Here is a 13254-nt window from a genome sequence, read left to right on the forward strand (position 1 = left end):
ACCCCTGTCTCTCTCTTGTTCCTTTTAGGGGTGGATGCTCAGACTGTGGTCCAGGAGCCAGCACTGTCAGTGTGTCCAGGAGGGACGGTCACCCACACCTGTGGACTGAGCTCTGGGTCAGTCACTACCAGTAACTACCCAGCTGGTACCAGCAGACCCCAGGCCAGACTCCCCGACTGCTTATCTACAGCACAAGCAGCCAATATTCTGGGGTCCCTGCTCACTTCTCTGGCTCCATCTCTGGAAACAAATCTACCCTCACCATCACGGGGGCCCAGTCCGAGGTAGAAGCCGACTATTACTGTGGTCTGGGAACTGGTAGTTACAATGCCACAGTGATGTAGCCCATAGGGGAAGTGCTACCAAAACCTGCCCTTGTGCTCAGAGGGCTCAGTGCTTAGTGGCAGGAGAGGCAGGGAGGGGCTGGGACAGGTCAGGGTCCCCATGGGGAGGGAGGCTCTGGGTCCATCTCCTGTCCGGTGGTTCATGGCCACGTGTCTCCTCCCAGCTCTCCCCTGGTGTGTCCATCTCTCCAAGGGGACCCATCTCTGCCCCTGTTGTTGGGAAGGAGGCTTGGCTCCACAGGGAGACTCACACCCCCTCCACTGCCATTAGGACTCTTGTCATTCAAATCACACTAGGAGGTGTACAGCGTCATGAACTTGATCTTGCAGACAAATAATATTTCATTTGCTGGGAGGGACACAAGTAGTGGAATTTTCTAGAAATGCAGTTTCCCATCTACAGCTCCTGAATCACGGCCTTTTGTTGGTGGCAAAAATCTGTGGTTAACAAGAACCTCCCCAAAATATTTAAGAACATCAACGTTCCAGAAGTATGTCTTTGTGTATTATTGTGAAATAACCCCTGAGAATTGTCTTAAATTGGGCCTAGTCACATTAACTTCCCATGACACAGTTCAGTCGCTCAGTCGTGTCTGAATGTTTGCAATCCCATGACACATTCACTCCCAATTCACAATACAAATACAAAACCCCCCAAACACTATTCACATCTTAATTTCAAAAGAAGATGGAAATTGGGTGGAATTTCCACAAATCTGTGTTGTCTAAGGACACACTTCGAGGCTCCTGGGACGATTTATGTTCCTGCTGCTGCTGCTGCTGCTAAGTCGCTTCAGTCGTGTCCGACTCTGTGCAACCCCATAGACGGCAGCCCACGAGGCTCCCGCACATCTGGGATTCTCCATGCAAGAACACTGGAGTGGGTTGCCATTTCCTTCTCCAATACAGGAAAGTGAAAAGTGAAAGTGAAGTCCCTGAGTCTTGTCCGACTCTAGCGACCCCGTGGACTGCAGCCCACCAGGCTCCTCCATCCATGGGATTTTCCAGGCAAGAGTACTGGAGTGGGGTGCCATTGCCTTCTCCATTATGTTCCTGGAAGAACCTTATTCAGAACTGGCTCCCCAAATCCCCACACGCCCCATTGACTACCCGGGTGCCTGGATGCCAGGTCGTGGCCGGCCCCTCAACAAGTGGAACGCCCCCAGGGTCCCGTCCCTGGAAGCAGGAATGGGCTGGGAGATGGAGCAGAAAGAAGGGGAGACCAAGCGAGGGGAAAAGCAGGCTCGTGTGCACCCCGTCCCTTCTGCTGCTGAGTGTGGGGCCAGACACCTGAGCCTTGACCCCAGCTGGGCCATCAGTGCTGAATATGAGGTGGGTGTGGGTGGCTGGCACTGTGGTCACCCCCTCCCTCCCTGGTGTCCCCGAGACGCCGAAGCCCAGGGAGCTGAGCGTCCATGATCCGTGTAGCACAGCAGGTCCCTCAGCCCGGCTCCCCTCCCTGAGGGCAGCAGCTCAGCAGGGCCTGGTCTCACCCCCTGGATGGAAGGAGCAGCTGACAGGAGTTGCCCAGGGGCCCTGGGCGGAGTCAGACACAGAGCAGTGGGGTCGGTGGGCAGTGAACACACAACCATAATTGATGGACTTTCAGGTGGAAGATACAGGGCAGCCCTGCTTCATTTTCCCCACCACGAACATTCCCCACGCACGACACCAGGGGGCGCTGTGCACCTGCTCAGATGGCAGAACCTGAACACACCCTAATTGTTCCCCTGACCTGGCCCTGTCCCTGGGCTCCCTGGACTGAGTTGGAGGTCTCAGCAGGAGCTTTCTCACAGGAGAAAGACATAGAGCCCGAGCCCTCAAGTTCTTTCTGGGAGTGAAGCTGCAAATGGGCCAAGGATGTCCTGTTCATAGTCACCAGGGCCCCACCATCTTCCCTGGAGCAGAGGAGGGGAGAAGACCCCAGAGTCCACGCCCTGCACCCCTCCAACTCCCTCAGCCACGTCCGATTCCTCCTCAGCTCTTTCCTAAGAGCCTCTCCCCTCCTCCAGCCCCCTCTGATTCATGACTTCTTCCCTATCCTGGGCTCCCTGTTTCTACAACACTCCACACCTGAGCTCCTCCGTCATGACCAGGGTCACTCTGACAGAAACTCATGGACATGTTTCCAGAACTTCCTGAACTGGTACTCACTTCGTTCCCCTCCTTGAACCCCTCTAACCTTTCCTTCCAGAGAAGACTCAGGTTTTCGGCTCTCAGATGTGACCCTAGGTTGTCCCCTCACTGTTCTACCCCTGATTCCCCCTCATTTCCCAGGGGATCCAGGGAAGCCCTCCAGCAGCTGATTTATCCCCTGAGCACTCACATTCCGTCCCGTGTGCCCATTGAGTGAGGAGTCAGGAGGGGAGAGAAACCGTGGTCCTGACACCTGGGAAATGATTCCTGGCTGAGGAGTGTCTGTGCTCAGCTGCTGTGGGATTGATTTTATGCATGGTGAGCACAGGAGAAGCTGCTGGGGCCTGGGCTGGGAAAGCAGACCCTGTCCTGGGGCTCTGCCCCCGGGGCCGTGACTGCTGCTCTGTCTGACCATGTCTATGGTCCCGTCTGAGATTCCTGAGAACAACTGATCTGCTTTGTCATGTCCTGTGTCTCATCTCAGATCTGAGACTGACCCATGGCTCTGATAACTCAGCCTGCCCTGTTTCACAGAGAGAATGTCCTGCTACGACATAAAATCCCCCAGTGGAGATGCCATACATGTTAGAAAGTCTTTAAAATTAAATTATGTTTTAGAAATACTACCATGGCAATGCAAAAGTAAAACAGAGCCAGAGTCGGACACAACCTAGTGACTGAACCACAACATTTTCTTCAGTTAAATTTAGGCATCTATTTTAAGGGATGACCTTAGATTTTTACTACTCCATGAACACATTTTGGTTCATTGAAAATCTCAAAATCACACATCCACTGTGTAACACTCACATGCACTACAGGGTAAGCTACAATTGGCTGCTGTTTTCTATCCAAACACATCCTGAAGCTATAATTACAAAACCACTTTGGGGAAAGTTGAGTCAAGAGCTCTATCACCAGGTCAGGATGTGTGCTTGGGCCAGGACACCAGGGGGCGCTCTGAGGCCTTTCCTGAGGGTTGGCGGCTGGGGGGAGGGGGTGGCCGTGAGAGCAGAGACAGGCCCCCTGGTACTTTCTGGTGCCTTAAGATCTGGATTTCCAGCTTTTACATCCCACACCGAAGCCCCAGGAAACCCCGTCCCTGATCATACACTGGCCTCCCTCAGGAACAGGAAGCTGAGCCAGGTCCCAGAGGTAATCAGAGCACTGTGGGGGTTGGGAGGGTTCATTTGCATGAAAGGCCCCTCCCCCTCTCAGTATATGAAGAAGGGAAGGAGCGGTGTGGGGACGCTCTGCTCAGCTGTGGGGCCACAGAAGGCAGGACGCCCTGACATGTCCACCATGGCCTGGTCCCCTCTGCTCCTCACCCTGGTCACTCTCTGCACAGGTGACTGGATGGGAGGACAGGGGAAGGGCCCTGGGAAGACTCACAGGCCTTGCTCCCCTTTGTCGTGTCTGGACCCCCGAGTCACCATCTCTGTCTCTCCCTTCCAGGATCCTGGGCCCAGGCTGTGCTGACTCAGCCGTCCTCCGTGTCCGGGTCCCTGGGCCAGAGGGTCTCCATCACCTGCTCTGGAAGCAGCAACAACGTTGGATATGGCAATTATGTGAGCTGGTTCCAACAGATCCCAGGATCGGCCCCCAGAACCCTCATCTATGGTGCGACCAGTCGAGCCTCGGGGGTCCCCGACCGATTCTCCGGCTCCAGGTCTGGGAACACAGCCACCCTGACCATCAGCTCGCTCCAGGCTGAGGACGAGGCAGATTATTTCTGTGCATCTTATCAGAGTGGTAACACAGCACAGTGCTCCAGGCCAGGGGGAAGTGAGACAAAAACCTGTTCTCCTCAGACATGGCCTCTGCCATAGCAGCCACTTCTGTTGTCTGTTTGATTTAAAACTGCAGTCTGAGCCTGACACGAGGGATTTGGTCCAGGAAATATTTTCAGATCTTCTTCATTCTGCCCCCTCACCAATGCTTTTCTTTAGCAACCACATACTATATGAATATCTGACGTTGAGCAGAAGGCCCTGAATGCCAGAGGCAGGTCCTGGCGGACAGAGTCCATGACGGTCAGGTCAGAACCAGAGAGACAGCGTCCAGCTGTGTCTGATTCAGGACACTTCAGATCCTCGGCCGTCCCTGGGCTGAGCTGAGGCCCAGGCTGCTGCGCCTTCCTTTCCTGTGTCTGCCTCTCAGGCTCCCCCAGAGCTCCAGGCCAGCAGGAACTAGACCAGGACTCCTGTCTCACTGGGGAAGGTGGGGCAGCCCAGGGGCTTCCTGCTCAGGCTCTGCTGGACCTTCTGCTGCTGCTGCCCCACCCTGGGTCCAGGTCATTGGGGATCTGCCCAAGCATGGAGGCTCCTCCTCTCCCCTCTGTCCTCAAAGTCCCCTCAGCAGCACATTCCCAGGAGAGGGTCTCAAAGGACACAAAAAATCAGTCTCCCATCACTGGGGACACAGTGTCCGTTAGTTCTCTATCTCAGTGCCCGAGGTGGGGGTCCGTCAGCACATCTCAGCCCTGGGAGGCCCCCAAGCCCTTGGGCCTCTCTCCTGCACAGGGAGTAGGTCCTGCTCTCAGCCTGCTCTGTCCCCTCGTGGTGTCCGGGGCTTGGGCAGGGGGGACTCAGCCAGGGTCAGTGACTCTAGGGACACTCAGCCACACTCGCCTGCCTGGGAACAGCAACACTGTTGGCACAAAGGGGGCGATTTGGCTGCCGTCTCAGTCGTGCTGAGTCCCAAGCTCTGAGCACAGGAGTCACAACCCGCCCGCAGGGTACAGCGAGGCTGGTGGGCTCCGGGTGGGTGGGGCCGCCTGACCATTTCTGGGCCCAGCCCAACGACGAGGCTGATTGTTCCTGCTCAGCTGGGACTCAGCCCTGCTGCTCACAGGAGGCCTCACCCAGGGGCAAGTGACCCCAACCCTGAGCTCCCGGCCTCACCCGCACGTGGGGTCACGGAGCACAGGTCACACGCCTGTGTCCTGCTCCCTGTCACTGCCCTTTCACACTCAGGTGAGGGGTCTGCACATTGGCCGCCTCGGCTGTGGGGCCACAGTTAACAGTGATGTATTTTGGAATAAGTGGGATTATTCCTTCTAATTCTCCCTTTTCCCTTAAGCCTTAAATTTGACTTATCCTCAATTTTCATACACACCAAGTGACATATTTTCCACTGTGTCAGAGGAACCTTCCTAATAGGCTCCAAATCAAGCAGTGCGGATCTTTGTTTGGTGGAATCGGGCCTCAGACACAGCTACTGAGAAAGGAACACAATTACCACACGTTGTGGGAAGCGGACACTGTAGCAGCAGCTCAGAAATGGACATAAAGTTGAATTTCACTTCACGTGGTGAGAATAAGAATGTTGTGGCCGTACTTCACAACTTACTGCAGAGGTTTTCACCCCAAACTTCCTCAGCTGCTCTTCTCAGTCCTTCCGCTCCTCATGAGGTCATTTAGGGAAAGGGAGTTTAGAATACTCCACAACAATCCCACCTTTATCAGACACGTGCTCATTTTCAGATCCGCTCAGGAGTCATGAGGCTTTCTGTTATTTTCATTTGGTATTTTGGAGAATCTTAATTTCATAGTTGTACTGTTAAGCTAAGTTGTAAGTCTATTGAGTCCACCCCCGTGTATTGATGGCTTCTCTCACCACAGAACAGCTGATCCCCTGGTGCTGCTGTGGGTGTCAGCATTGGATCAGCAGCCCTGAACCATGGACTCTTGTGACTGGCATTGGTTTCATGCCCTGTCTGTGGGGAGACCCCTGTCCCCTCACAGACCACAGCTGACCCTGTGCCTCCCTGCACCCCGAGCAGTGACATCAGTGTCGGCCGCTCTGCTGTTACTAGAACCAGCAGAAGCCAGCGAGCCCTCCTTAGTCCTCCGGTCCTACCACTCAGACTCCAGTAAGAACCAGTCTTTGGGGTCCCCGCGGGTTTTCTGGATCCAAAGATGCCTCAGCCAACGCGGGGCTCCTGCTCGTCTCTGGGCTGCAGCCTGAGGATGAGGCTATCTCTAACCATGCAGGCTGGTGCAACAGGGCTTCTCACAGAGACACAGGTAGACGGGAAACTGGGACGAGAGCCTCAGCCTGTCAGGGGCTTGTTCTTAGAGCACCGTCAAATGTTAAATAATCCCCCAGAATCCATTAATTCCTGAGGTATGTTCTGGTTCATAATAAGTCTACTCCCAATTGTACAGTCAGTTTTGCTGAAGTCTCAGAAAATGAAAACAATTTCTGATACCACTGAAGTACACCCTGGTCATCCATGTGATCAAGGGAGCCGTGGAGCTGAGCTCCCTCACTTGAGATCAGGGGCAGGAGTTTTTCCCAGATGCGCCTTCAGCAGAGGCCGTGGACCATCCCGGCAGGCAGATCGTCCCCCAGGGTGTGAACCCTGCTCCTGAAGGGGCAGAGCAGAGAGCGTGAGGATTGAGGGGCGCCGGTGATACATCACAAGAGGCAGGGAAGCCCGGGAGAGGTTCTCCTGACCCACAGGTGTGGGCTGTGTCCTGCCCTCCCCTCATCTCGTCTCCACCCCATTGGAGCATTTCCTACTTCAGGGTTGGGGTGGTCTGTGGACTGTCAGGAGCAGGGGCTCCCCAAGATGTGCCCATGTCCCTCTGCTTGTGATGCCCCCGATGAGCCCAGATCCAAGGGCCCCATGTCCTGTAGAAGGGTCAGCGGGGAAGCGGGGATCACCATGGCAGTGATGACAAGAGATTCCAGGCAAAGTCCCTGCCTTTGTGCCCGATGACAGACGTGAGGGACACTCAGGGTTTCAGCCCTGATCTCTGCCTCCTGGTGGGTCCACACCCCATCCTTGATCTCTCTGGACCCCAGCCTGGTGAGGAGGCTGGTCATCAGTGTCACACAGCTCATCACTAACCACAGCCACAGGGAATCCCCGTGTGATGGGGATGTCTGATGAAAGCTTGCCCTGTACTCCCGTGTCGACCCATCACGGCCCTGACCCTGCCTGTGACCTCACCAGTGCTGGTTCAGGTCTCTGCTCTCACTTGTGCTATTAAATCCGGGCCGTCTCACCTCTCATCCTGGTCCATCATTATGGGGTCCACGAAACTGTCCCCTTTTCACTCTGGTCTCCAAATACAAGCATAATGACCATGTGCCCAGATACACAGGGTCCCTCACGGGTACTGAGCAGGGTGTCGAGGAAGCAGAAGCCCAGCATCTGTGCCCTGGAGCCCCAGGGGGCCTCTCCTACCCCCCGCACGTCCCTCTCCTGCTCCAGGCTTTGTGCTCTGCCCCGAACCCTGACACTTAAGGAAGCTGGATCCTCCCTTTCTCCGGGGATTGCTGCCTGAAAAGCCCTCCTCTCCAGGAAATGGGAGACCCTTTCTGTTAGGTTGCGGCTCTCAGACTCCTCACTTGCTCATTTCCTCCTCTTTTGCCTCATGATCTCTCTCCCTTTTCCTTCCGTGCTTCCTTGTTTGAGATGATATTGGATAAATGTCACTATTTTGGACACAGACCTTATAAACTCACCTCCATTAAATCTATGGATTCTACAATTGAAGGTTAGAACATTAGACTTCACCATGTCCAATGAAGATCAGGTAACGGTCATAAGGGTTTCTCAAACAGAGATGAAACCTTTGTCTGGGCTGAGAATGAGTTTCCCATTTATCGGCATAATCTGTTATATCAAACGTTTAATATTGAAAGATTATAAAATTAGACTAAAAACATCTTTAAATATCTGAGTCAAAAAGAAGTACTGTGAGGACCATGATCAAGGGTAAATGAGAACCCCTGGAAGTGATCAAGAAGGGCTTTGTTGTTCCTGAGAGACTCCTATTCTCTTTGCAAAGAGAGAAATAAGAGCAGAGCCATGTAGTCTGGGCTGGGAAGGTCCCGGAAGGCCCTGCAAATTCAACCTTGACTCCTTATCAACCTGGGAAGGAAGCTCAGACAGAATCCTGACCAGGTACCACCCACAGGCATGCTGGGAGTTTGAACCCTGGAAACTCAGGTCGGGTGGTTGTGTCCTGGCAGTGAACCCACGAGCTAGGCGGAGCAAACACAGACATCAGGGAATCCTGAAATTCGTTAGTGTATTAGCATACCATTGAGGGGTCTGAGGTCATTCAGTTCAGTTCAGTTCAGTCGCTCATTCGTGTCTGAATCTTTGCGACCCCGTGAATCGCAGCACGCCAGGCCTCCCTGTCCGTCACCAACTCCCGGAGTTCACTCAGACTCATGTCCATCGAGTCAGTGACGCCATCCAGCCATCTCATCCTCTGTCGTCCCCTTCTCCTCCTGCCCCCAATCCCTCCCAGCATCAGGGTCTTTTCCAATGAGTCAACTCTTCGCGTGAGGCGGCCAAAGTACTGGAGTTTCAGCTTCCGCATCAGTCCTTCCAATGGAGGAATACAGGGCAGCCCTTCCTTCCTCACTTTCCTCACCGTGACCATTCCACGAGCGCATCACCAGGGGGCGCTGCGGACCTGCTCAGAACTGGCTGAACCCGAACACACCCAGTGGTCCCCTGACCCTGCACCAGGGCTCACTGGACTGAGCTGGACGTGACAGCAGGTGCTTCCTCTCAGGCGACAAACCCAGAGCCCCGACCCCCTGGCCCCCTGCTGGGAGTGAAGCTGCACACGGGGCCCAGGAGTCACACCTGGAGTCTGATGGGCTCAGGGCATCATCAGGCCCCACCCTCTTCCCCAGGAGCAGAGGAGGGGAGCGGCCCCCAAGCACACCCCTTGCACCCCTCCCTCTCCCCGCAGCCTCTGCTACTCCTCTCTTGCTCTTTCCTAAGAGCACCCCTCTGATCCCCAATCTTTCCTCCCCAATCTGGGCTCCTCTCTACAACCCTTCACCAGAGACCTCCTCCTCCAGACCAACGTCACTCTATCAGGTCATGGGTCAGTTTCCAGGCTTCCTTGACCAGACGCTCACTTCCTTGTCCTCCCTTGCAACCTCTCTAGCCCTCCTACCAGAGAAGCCTCAGGTCTCCAGACTTCAGGTGTGACCCCAGCTCATCCCCTCCCGGCCAGGGCGGTCACTGCTGCCTTACCTGGACCTCCTTTAACTCAGCCTATCTTCCTATCGTCACTTCTGAGTGTCCGAGGTCAGCAGACCTGACCTGTCATGCACGTTCCCTCAACTCAGCTCTGAGCTGACCTATGGCTCCCACACCTCAGCCTGCCCTGTTTTCACAGGCTGCTCAGAGATAGCACTCCCCAGTGGAGAGGCAATATGTGGCAGAAAGAGCTGGTTCTAGCCCTGCCTCAGTCAAAGTCCAAACAAGTTAGGAACGCAAATATCTTTGTAAAAATATTTTTACTGGATAATATTTAAAATTTCCTAGGATACCCATGAAGTCATTTAAAAAGAACTTACAATGATAATTAGTTTTCCAGAACTGTACCCTTGTAAGTGAAAAATTAAGGGAGAACGTCGATTTTCCATCAGTTTAATTCATGCACAGATTTTAAGGAATGACTGTAGATTTTCACTAATCCATTACCACATTTGGTTCGTTTAAAATCCCACACACCCAGAGTGTAACACCTCACCAGTGCAGGGCAAGCTACATTCAACCGTTCTTTTCCAACCAATCACTTCGACCTCTTCCTTCTCTAACCTGCTATTTGGGATGGTTGGTCCTAACAGCTATTATGTATCAGGATCCCTGGGGACACACCCTGCTCAGAGCCCTTCAGAGTCTCAATAAAAACTGCCAGGAGCATCACCAGGCCTGCTCCCTGCAGCCAGTGCCCTGGGCCTGCAGGAGAGAGGCCCAGGAGGGGCCACTTCATAAGACAGGCCATGGGCAGGGTCAGGCGTTTGGAAGGCTTCACACACAGTAAGTTCTGTTCAGTTCAGTAGCTCAGTCATGTCCGACTCTTTGCGACCCCATGGACTGCAGCACGCCAGGCTTCCCTGTCCATCACCAACTCCTGGAGTTTACTCAAACTCATGTCCATTGAGTTGGAAATGCCATCCAACCATCTCATCCTCTGTCGTCTGCTTCTCCTCCTTTCCTCAATCTTTCCCAGTATCAGGGTCTTTTCAAATGAGTCAGTTCTTTGCATCAGGTGGCCAAAGTATTGGAGCTTCAGTATCAGTCTGTCCAGTGAATATTCAGGACTGATTTCCTTTAGGATGGACTGGTTGGATCTCCTTGCAGTCCAAGGGACTCTCAAAAGTCTCCTCCAACACCAGAGTTCAAAAGCATCGTTTCTTTGGTGCTCAGCTGTCTTTATAGTCCAACTCTCAACTTTTCCATGACTACTGGAAAAACCATAGCTTTGACTAGACAGACCTTTGTTGGCAAAGTCATGTATCTGCTTTTTAATATGCTGTCTAGGTTGGTCATAGCTTTTCTTCCAAGGAGCAAGCATCTTTTAATTTCATGGCTGCAGTCACCATCTGCAGTGATTTGGAGCCCAAACGTGAAGTCTGTCAGTTTCCACTGTTTCCCCATCTATTTGCCGTGAAGTGATGGGACCAGATGCCATGACCTTAGTTTTCTAAATGTTGGGTTTTAATCCAACTTTTTCACTCTCCTCTTTCGCTTTCATCAAGAGGCTCTTTAGTTCAAACACACAGTAAAGATCCAGGCATTTAGGAATGCTGAGTCCCACCTCAGGCCACTCTCCACACCTTCACCCCCTCCTTCAGAGAACTGCCCCCTCTTCCTCAGGGCTTGAGGGGACACACAGCGGAAGGAGGGCTCTGCCCACCATGGAGGAGGCCCACAGAGGAGGGACCCTGCTGTCCTGCACAGAAGGAGACCCGCCTTCCTGCTCCGGGGCCGGCACTGCCCTGACCTGTTCCTGATCTGAGAGGAATTTGTATCTCAGACACCCCTCAGTCCTGACCCCTGAGCAGTCATGGAAGCCATGGACAGATTCATCCTGAGGATTTGAGGGGAGCCCATGATGGCCCTGAGCTCAGGGGGACACAGAAGGGGCATCTGGCCTGGTGCTAAAGGGGGGACAGTGCACAGAGCAGGAGGCAGGATCTGTCCTTGAGAGCTCTGGTCTCCAGGTCACAGGATGTGTGTCTGGGCCTGGACAAGGGGCTGGGGGCGCTCGGGGCCCATTGCTGAAGCTGGGTGGTGGGAGGCAGAGCTGGGCCCCCCGATAGAACTCCCTGACAAGGCCTGGTGGCCTCTGCTCAGGGCTCCCAGCTGTGACCTCCCACTCTTGAAACCCACAGAGCCCCACCCCTGAGAACCCTCTGGCCGCCCTCAGGCATAGAGACCCTGCCCAGGGCCCAGGAGGGGTCAGTGTGATGCACGGGATCCTTTGCAGGAAAGGTCCCTCCCCCTCTCAGGGTATGAAGAAGGGAAGGAGCGGTATGGGGACGCTCTGCTCAGCTGTGAGGCCACAGAAGGCAGGACGCCCTGACTGTGTCCACCATGGCCTGGTCCCCTCTGCTCCTCACCCTGGTCATTCTCTGCACAGGTGACTAGATGGGGGGACAGGGGAAGGGCCCTGGGACGACTCACAGGCCCTGCTCCCTGCTCTCCTGTCAGGACCCCAGAGTCACCATGTCTGTCTCTCCACCTTCCAGGATCCTGGGCCCAGGCTGTGCTGACTCAGCCGCCCTCCGTGTCTGGGACTTTGGGTCAGAGGGTCACCCTCTCCTGCACTGGAAGCAGCAGCAACACTGGGGTCTTTATGTGAGCTGGTACCAACAGCTCCCAGGAAGGCCCCCAGAGTCCTGACCTATGAAAATAGCAAACGAACCTCAGGACTCCCAGATTGATTCTCTGGCTCCAAGTCTGGCAGCTCGGCCGCGCTGACCACCTCAGTTCAGTCTGAGGACGACACTGATTATTACTGTTTCTCATGGGCTGATGGCTTGAAAGTTTGCACAGTGCTCAGCCCAGAGAGAAGGAGACAAAAACCTATTTCCCCCACAGCCATGGGGCTCCCAGGGCAAGATGTCTGTCCCTCCCTTCCTGGAGTCCCTGAGTCCACAGAACCCAGCTGTCTGGGTGTCCCCTGACTTCAGCTCAGCTGCCCCCTCAGCTCGACTCCCCTCCCTAGGGCAGCGGCACACAAGGGGTGGTCACACACCCCTGGATGAAGGAGCTGCTCACAGCAGTTGCCCCCGGCTCCCTGGTCGGAGTCAGCAGCACAGAGCAGGGGGGTCAGTGCCACCCTTGCTGGGTCACTGGGCAGCGAACGCACATCCCTGAACTTCCACACAGAAGCATCTCCTGTTAAAGGAAAAGGAAATGGAACCCAGAGTTTCTACAAGCAATTTCCACACAGTCCAGGATCCAGTAAAAATCGTCACTTCTATCAAGAACCAGGAAACTAAATAATGAAGGGAAATGAGACGGCATAGACATCACTGGTGAGATGCCTGAGATGATGAAATCAAGTGACCGATAATTTTAGGGACAAATCATCAAATCTATTTGATGAGCAAATACAAACACTCTTGGGTCCTAAGGAAAAGGAGATAAATGTAGGAAAAGAAGAAAAAGTAGTCAGAATCACCTGAAAATACAATAGGAGAAATAAAAAACAAGTATCTGCACACTATCAAGGACGTGTAATACTTATTGCTATTCAATTCATTCATTCGTTTATTGACAGAGTGTTTGGTGACAGGAAAAAAGAGCGCCCCTGCTTCCTCTCATAAGGCTTCCCAGGTGTTGCTAGAGGTGAAGAACCCGCCTGCCAATGCAAGGGACATAAGAGATGTGGGTTCTGTCCCTGGGGTGGGAAGATCCTCTGGAGCAAGAAACAGCAACCCACTCTGCTGGGATCCAGCCCCAGCTGATCCAGGGTATTCGAAGGAGAGACGGCCT

Source organism: Bos grunniens, chromosome 17, assembly GCF_055505025.1.
Source record: "Bos grunniens cultivar Pamir isolate PY7600 chromosome 17, Bosgru_T2T1.0, whole genome shotgun sequence".
In the NCBI taxonomy this organism is placed as follows: Eukaryota; Metazoa; Chordata; class Mammalia; order Artiodactyla; family Bovidae; genus Bos; species Bos grunniens.